Consider the following 7,758-nt stretch of genomic DNA (forward strand, 5'->3'; position numbering starts at 1 on the left):
AAACGAGTTGACGATCTGCCCAGATTCACAACGAAGCAAAAATAGAGCTCGATTGACTCAAGCTAGATTGCTCCATAATTGCAAATAAAGACATGGATGGATAAAGCATAACATGATTAACAAAACTCCTTTACTGATCATCCTCAAAAGAGGCACGGATCACTAGGAAACAAGCTGAACATATGGCATCATGAACTAAATAATCCCAGACTTAGTGAAAACTACTAAGTCCCTGAAAACAGATTTACCGGGTGCCTCACTTTGCAAGCTTGCACAAGTCACCACACACATCCTAAAAATGCATGGGTTGCATCTCTGGAAAGAAGACAAAATGCTTAACAAAACACATGAAGGACTCACAGGCATAGCATGCACACAATAATCATGGCAAAAATGACAAAAATCTAAGATGAACTAGCAGATCTGACAATTAACTCACAAAGCCTCCTTCTAACAGCATTTTGAGCATCAAGATGAGCTCAAATGAAAATGATGCAATGAAATTAAATGATGTACTCGTTGAGATGAACATTTTGATATGCTATATGTCCAAATCAGAGCTACGTATGCGGAGATACGGCAGGTCAAATTAGGCATAAAAAATTAGGGTTAGGGACGAAAAAGTCAACCCCGAGATGACCCAGATCCAAATCTGGCCCGATCTGCACGCGGTTCGAGGAGTTCGCCGGAGTTGGACTTGAAGCTCGCCGGAGTTGAAGCTCACAGGCAGAGGCTCGCCGGCCGATGGGGAAGAAGAGGCAGGGGCTCGGTGGCCGGGGCACGGTCGCCGGCGGCAAGGCGTCGTCGCGGGCGGCCGGGCGAGGCGGCGTCGGGCGCCGGGCGAGGAGGGGCGCGGCGGCCGGTCGGGGCGGCGGCGGCCACCTGCGTCGGGGAAGAGGGCGGCGGAGGCGGGCGTCTCCTCGGGCCCGGCGAGGCGGCGTCGGGGGCCCGAGATGGGCCAGGCGGGCTTCGGCGGCGGCGGGCGCCGGCTGTGACACGTGGCAACGCCCGGTTGGGCGCGGGCGGCGGCGGACACGTCCGGCGGCGGCGGGATCCTTTTTTTTAGATTAGGGTTTCGGGGAGAGAGAGATCCGAAAAAGGAGGGGGGGCTATTTATAGGCATAAGTGGAGTTAGGAGAGTCCAAATGAGGTGCGGTTTTCGGCCACGCGATCGTGATCGAACGCTCTAGGACATGGAGCAGAGTTTGCTGGGTTTTGGGTCAAATTGGAGGGGTGTTGGGCTGCAACACACACGAGGCCTTTTCGGTCCCTCGGTTAACCGTTGGAGTATCAAACGAAGTCCAAATGACACAAAACTTGACAGGCGGTCTACCGGTAGTAAACCAAGTCCGCTTGGCAAGTCTCGGTCCAATCCGGAAATGTTTAATCCCCACACACAAAAGAAAGCTAGAAATGACCACCGGAGGAGAACGAAGCGCCGGAATGCAAAACGGACAACGGGGAAAATGCTCGAACGCATGAGATGAACACGTATGCAAATGCAATGCACATGATGACATGATACGATATGCATGACAACGATAACAACACACGGAGACAAAGACCCGAACCCGAGAAAATAAATATAACTTAACGCCGGAAACGGCAAGAGTTGGAGTACAAATAGGGAAAGTTACATCCGGGGTGTTACACATTACCATACTGGAAGGCACGCAAGATGGCTGCAATATTCCTGAAAATAATCTCCAAGACACAATCATGACATGCAACTAAATCTCAAAAGGAAGATAAGGCTAGCTCCATTTGCTGCCAAGACACAAATGATGCACCAAAATTATGGCCTCGAAAAAAGGGCTACAAATGTTTGCAAAGCCTATAAAGCCTAAAAGACCTATAGACCAGGTGCATGATGGCCAAGAAGAAAGAAGAGGGAAATTATGCAGGTGAATTCTCCCAGAAGCTATCCCATGGGCTGCTCTCGTGCCTATAAAAGGATGCGCTTGCTCCAAAGTGAGGCACCAGATGGAGAAGAATAGCCAAAAATAGAGCAAAGAGCTGCGACTCAGCTAGCAAGCTCGTTTCTCGGTTCCCGAACAGGAAAAAGTATCTAAGTTATATTGCGGACAGGATTGATCCATGCGGTAGCCTATTAGTACCTTTTTCGGAAAGGACCTTATAATGTATCTAAATCGAGCGAATGAACCTGCCCGAACTTAGTTCGTGTCTCCCCCTTTTCCATCTTTTGTACTACTGCTCCAGCCAAATCTGCAGGCTTGTTTCTGGATTAGATATATATGAATTCCTCTCTTGTTTTGAAGTGATGCATTGATGTATGTGAGAGTAATACCTGCAGATTAAGAATTGGCCAATCTTCTGTTTAGAATTATGTAGAACAAAGTTTTCTTCTTAATTATGTAATCTTCAAGATACATATACAAGTGTTGAGCCCCTGTGATTATGTGAGTGATGTACAGAAACAATAAGCATTATCTGTTAAAAAATCGGTTCTTTAGAATCGTTGCGCAACAAAAAATGTCATCATGATGTTATTTGCATTTCTTACATGTCTTGCTGTTTAGCAGAAGTTTTAAAAAAGATTTAACAGTGGTTTGGAAGATGTACTTAGCATCTGTTCATCAATCGCCTGAAATCTGGAGCATTTTAAACATAAATTTCACAAACCAATTTGTATTGAGAATGCAGATTTTTTTTCCTGGATCTATGATGTACTTGGCAACTTAATTCTTAGTAGCTCCCAAAAAAAATTCAGAGAAGGGCAACAAAAACTATAGCAGGCTGATTAGCTAAATTCAGTGAATTAGCAAAACATGAGCGTACTCACCGCCACATGCACAGTGCCCATTGGAATCCACCGCGTAATGGATGCTCAGCCGCCGCACGCTCGACGCCGCCTTGGTGGCAGCGGAGGGCGGGCCGGCGCTTCAACTAGATCGAAGGAGTCCGTCGCCTGGAGCTGCGGAGACTGGCTGGAGTGGTGAGATGGTCTCCGGGGGGATGTGGTGGGTTGGTTGCTTTGGTTTGGTCCAGCCGTAATAAAGGGGTACGTGAAGAAGTGGTAGAGACTGTAGTGGGCGGCCGATGATTGATGATGAATTGCAGCAAAGCAGTGAGCTTTATGCCCCATCAGGATATGTGTACAAGTGGAAGAGACTGTACTAGATGGTGAATGATTGACGATGAACTGTAGGAAATTGAACTAGTGGACCTGCCTTTATTTGTGTACCTCGCTTTCATGGACAACTTTTATGCACGCGTGCTGCCTTTGTCTATAGAACCATCATGGAACCTATTCCTATTTCCTAGTTATATCCATGTTCACCTAGCTAAGCGACCGGTCTGAGTTTTTTTGGCTCATTGTTGGTTTAGCCAGCTGTTCAGTTAAACAGAGCGTTTGCAAAGCAATTGGTGGTAACCAAAGTGACTCGTGAGCTTTCTTTAACTTTCCACATAAAAGGGATTTCCACCGGATTTCATGAAGTAAATAGTTATTTTAAGAGTGAATTCCAGTTTTTACCCCCTATTTTGACATTTTTGACACTACTTACCCCATTTAGCGAAATTTCATCCATTTTACCCCATTTAACAAAAGTTCTGCCACGATTTACCCTGTTTAAAATTTCATGAGTGTTCTGGCAGACATGTCCCAATTGTGAAGTCTAGTTGGCATGCCACATCGATGGTTTTTTCCTGCTTATTTTTCTCTCTCGTGAACCAGTCCTCACGGCTTCTCCCGACCGGACCGGCCCGATGGAGGTCACTTGCGTCTCGTCCAATGCAGAATGCCTGAGTCGACCACGCTCCTTACTCACGCCTAATAGATTGCATCGCCCGTCCAGGCTTCTGCCCACACGTACCCGTCAGGCTCGCTCGAACTTATGGTTAGGGATTGTCAGGCAACGGCAGCGGCATGATTTCATACCTCCTCGAGCGGCGTTATATATGGTCGTGACATCAAGGCAAGAAATGACCCCGTGGAATCCGGCTCCATCAAGCTCGCCGGCGTCGGCGTGGGCGCGTCCATGTACATACCCCCATCAGGTTGTGCTCGGTTGCAGATCTATGGGGGCCACTCGTCCAACAAATCAGCGAGGTTGGTGAACAAGCAAGCCCTCACGTCATACCCCATTCCACATGATTTTGACCATCTCCATCATATGTGTATTATGAAGTTTTCCTGACTCATGCATTGGCCGGTGAGGCGTTTGATTCAGACAGAATTAAAATGCTTATTAGAAGATCACGTGTATACATATCACCCATCTATAACTGACGTACATTGATTTAAAGTTTTTTCACCATTTTGAATATTGTTGAAATCCTTTTTTTTCTTTGTTTGCAGCGTGTGTGTGATTCGAAGGAAGGCGAACAATGTGTGCTATGAATATTGGAGGCCAGAGTGGTGCGGCCCAACTTACGCCTTGTGCGTTGGACGCGAGCGACCTGCTCTGGCGATCATATCAGGCCAGCCCAGTCGAGCGAAGCTGCGAGGACTGGTTCAACATGGAGAAAAATAGGTAGGTAAAAACTGTTGATGGGGCATGCTAGGTGGACCTAACAATTGGGACCTGCTCATCAGAATGCTCGCAAAATTTTAAAATGGGTAAATTATGGCAAAACTTTTGCTAAATGGGGTAAAATGGATGAAATCCTGCTAAATAGGGTAATTAGCGTCAAAAACATCAAAATAGAGGGTAAAAACCAGAATTCACTCTTATTTTAAATAGGGTACTCCTTCGTCCTCTGCATCATTGCGATGCACACAATCACATCTATTAAAAACTCAAGTTTCTACAATCAATACAATCCAACAAGCCAAAGTGTAAAAATAAAAGCTACAACCGGCGGAACTAGGAATATATGCTTACACACATAGCCTATTAATGGTCCATTATCCAAACCGGTTCAATGTATCACGCTGCCGTCACCCAATAGTTGCACCCAAATTTCATAAGATTCTACATGCTAAAGTAAGGACCACATACAGAATGATCATGTGCTCTCGAAGTAACCTCCGTTCTTTTATATCTTCACGCTGTTAAAAGAACAATCATTACGACAATGCCATTGGTCTCATAGTAAAGCACATACATGATTCACCCCGTCCAACCAGTTTCCAAACAAATTGGCTATACTACTAGGTGGTGGTAGGTTCAACACTCTATGAATCATACGCCACAAGAGGGCCACGAGTCGAGGAGACATAGTCACTGGTGAAAATCGAGCCGTTGGCGGGCGATGGCGGCGTTTTGCACCGTTACCTTGATGAAGGCATCTTCGTGTAACTGTTGTCGACCAACTCGTGCTGCTTCAGGGGAAACCCTAGGATCTGGTCTTCCAGATCGGACGATGGTGGTACTGTGGTGTCGTATCTCTCTTGAGAGCATCGTTTGTGGAGCAACGCTGTAAGATAGAGGCAGGAGGTTGAGCGGCTTCGTCTTGCACGGAGCTTCGGTGGAACTATCAAGTCATGCCTGGCCGACAGGTGTTACACTGAGTCATGCCTGGTTGGCAGGTGCTACGCACGACAGATCTTCCAGAGTATTCATGTCTGGACGAACGAGCATAGGGCGGTGGCGTCGTTGGGCGCCGTGATGGCGTCGACGGATGTCCGGACTGGCAAGGACAATGCAGATTTCTCTCCTGAAGATGGGTCAGTGGTCCGATGATGATGGCGACTTCTAAAACGTGTGCTTGTGGTGTGCACTTTAAGTTGGCTGCACCGGCTGTTGCTCCCGAAATGTTATGTGGATAGATTGGCGACGACTCTAGTTTTAGATATAGGGAGTGAGAGCACTCCACATCATCGAGTTTGTAGATATCAGTGGTGGCCTCGGATGGATTAATATGTGTTCTTGTCAGATCTTTGTAATAAAAGATGGCTGCATGCATCGGCTGATGCAGAGGCGAGGGATTTAACCTCCTTTTCTAAAAAAAATACACCACAAGAGGGCGGAAAATGGGCAGGAGATAAAAGAAGGTGGTGAATTATTTGTTCCTGATACAAGATCGTTTACTGCCTTGCCACTTTTGCTTGCCAAATTATCCTTCCGCAGGATGGATTCGGCTTGCTTGCTCCCTTCTCATGCTCCTATCCGTGCTTCCACTTTATCCTATGGTTGTCTTTTTTCCTTTTTGCTTTCTAATCTAATTATCTCCCCCCCTCCCCCCTCCTGATTTTAAAGGGATGGGGCCGGGCCTTATTTTGTTCCAATCAAATCAAGCCACGTACGCGGAAGCACGGATGGGCACACGCCGGGGGAGCAGGCAAGTCTCGTCCCCGCAGAATCGCCCACCTGTACATAAATGACATGAAAATCTTTATCTTCAGCGGCACTCTGGATTTAACCGAGAGAACCCCAGAAGAAGGTGAATCACCATTGGAAAGAATATGGTTTGTTAGTTAAGCTGATCGCCGTCAGCCTGCACACTAAGACCCAATCATTCCATTTATCCCCTAGCATAGTTCGCCTAAATTAAATATTCAAGGGAGTTGTCCCTAACACTGTGCTCACGAATGTTTTCTTTCATTGCACAATGTTATAAGGGATGAATACTGTAAGGCCAAAGGTGTATTCTTTAAACAAGTATCATCCCAAAAACGTATGGTATGGCCATCTTCAATTTTAAAAGTACCTCTACTAAAGTGCACACGCATTGTCCTCATCAATCTCTTCTAAAGGGCAAATCATTCTGCTGAGCCGTAACTTGCGACAAAGCCTTGGAATTAAGATACATGTTACGGAACAACTAAATCCACACACCGCTCACCTCTGAAGCAAGCCTATGCAGCCATTTACTAAGGAGACTTTTTTTCTTATAAATTTGAGGTCTTTGATACACATTTTGACAAGAGGTATTTAGTGTTATGTTCATCACTCTGCCAGAAAAATCTTGAGTGGTAAAAATCAAGTCTTTACTGCATCCATTTACTTCTTCAAAGAACGAAAGCATGAACAAGGTAGGCTCGTCAGCACCGAATTAACTAGCACCCACAATTTAGCTTTACAAACGAAATTGTCAGGAGCGGGTATTATGTATAATCACCCCCATTACATCATACTGATTAGGGGATTCCAGAGGACGAATAACATACGAATTTAAGGGTAGAATAAGAAGTATAGTAGAGAACCAATCAAGCATGAATTACAACCATTGTGGTTTGGTCCGAGAAGCTTGACAAATTGGAGACCAAAGGGGAGGAACCACAACGGAAGATAAACAATAAAAAGCATGAGCAACCGAGTCAACAAGCCAAGGCCGAATACCTTCCATCTGCGGGCCTCCTATTGCACGTCTAACCGGTGGCTAAGTGCCAATCGCACACCCCCTCCTCTGAGAGAACACTAAATGGGCCTGCCAATTGTGCACTGACTGCATATGTTGGTGATTATTATTTTTGAATGGTTTTTCCTGCCTTTTTTATTTGTTCAATTTTGTGTTAAATACTTTATATATTTTAGAGAAAAAAACAGGGATTCCAAAAAATATTCGTGTACAAAAAATATTATTGATTTAGAAAATGATCTTGAATTTTATAAAATGTTAATGAATTTAAGAATGTTCCAAAATGTATAAATATTCATGAATTCATAAAATATTGTTAAATTTCGAAATATGTTCATGGTTTTAATAAATATTCCTTAATTTAAAAACATTTATGAGTTTCGAAAAATATTAACAGATTTTAAAAAAACTTGCATTTGAAAAATCTTCCCGGATTTACAAAATGCTTTTGCAATTCAAAGAATGTTCAGAATGGAAAACGAATATAAAAAA

At 44.8% G+C, this 7,758-nt stretch overlaps 1 long non-coding RNA gene across 1 annotated transcript; it reads right to left on the minus strand.

The window, feature by feature from the left end:
- Window positions 1-1,785: 1,785 nt before the first annotated feature.
- Window positions 1,786-2,984, minus strand: LOC119353030. The gene is made up of 2 exons (XR_005170313.1): window positions 2,804-2,984; window positions 1,786-2,308 (listed from the first exon to the last, which is right to left on the minus strand). It is a non-coding gene; the product is annotated as an uncharacterized LOC119353030 (long non-coding RNA).
- Window positions 2,985-7,758: the final 4,774 nt, after the last annotated feature.

This window comes from Triticum dicoccoides, chromosome 1A (assembly GCF_002162155.2).
Source record: "Triticum dicoccoides isolate Atlit2015 ecotype Zavitan chromosome 1A, WEW_v2.0, whole genome shotgun sequence".
Taxonomy (NCBI): domain Eukaryota; kingdom Viridiplantae; phylum Streptophyta; class Magnoliopsida; order Poales; family Poaceae; genus Triticum; species Triticum dicoccoides.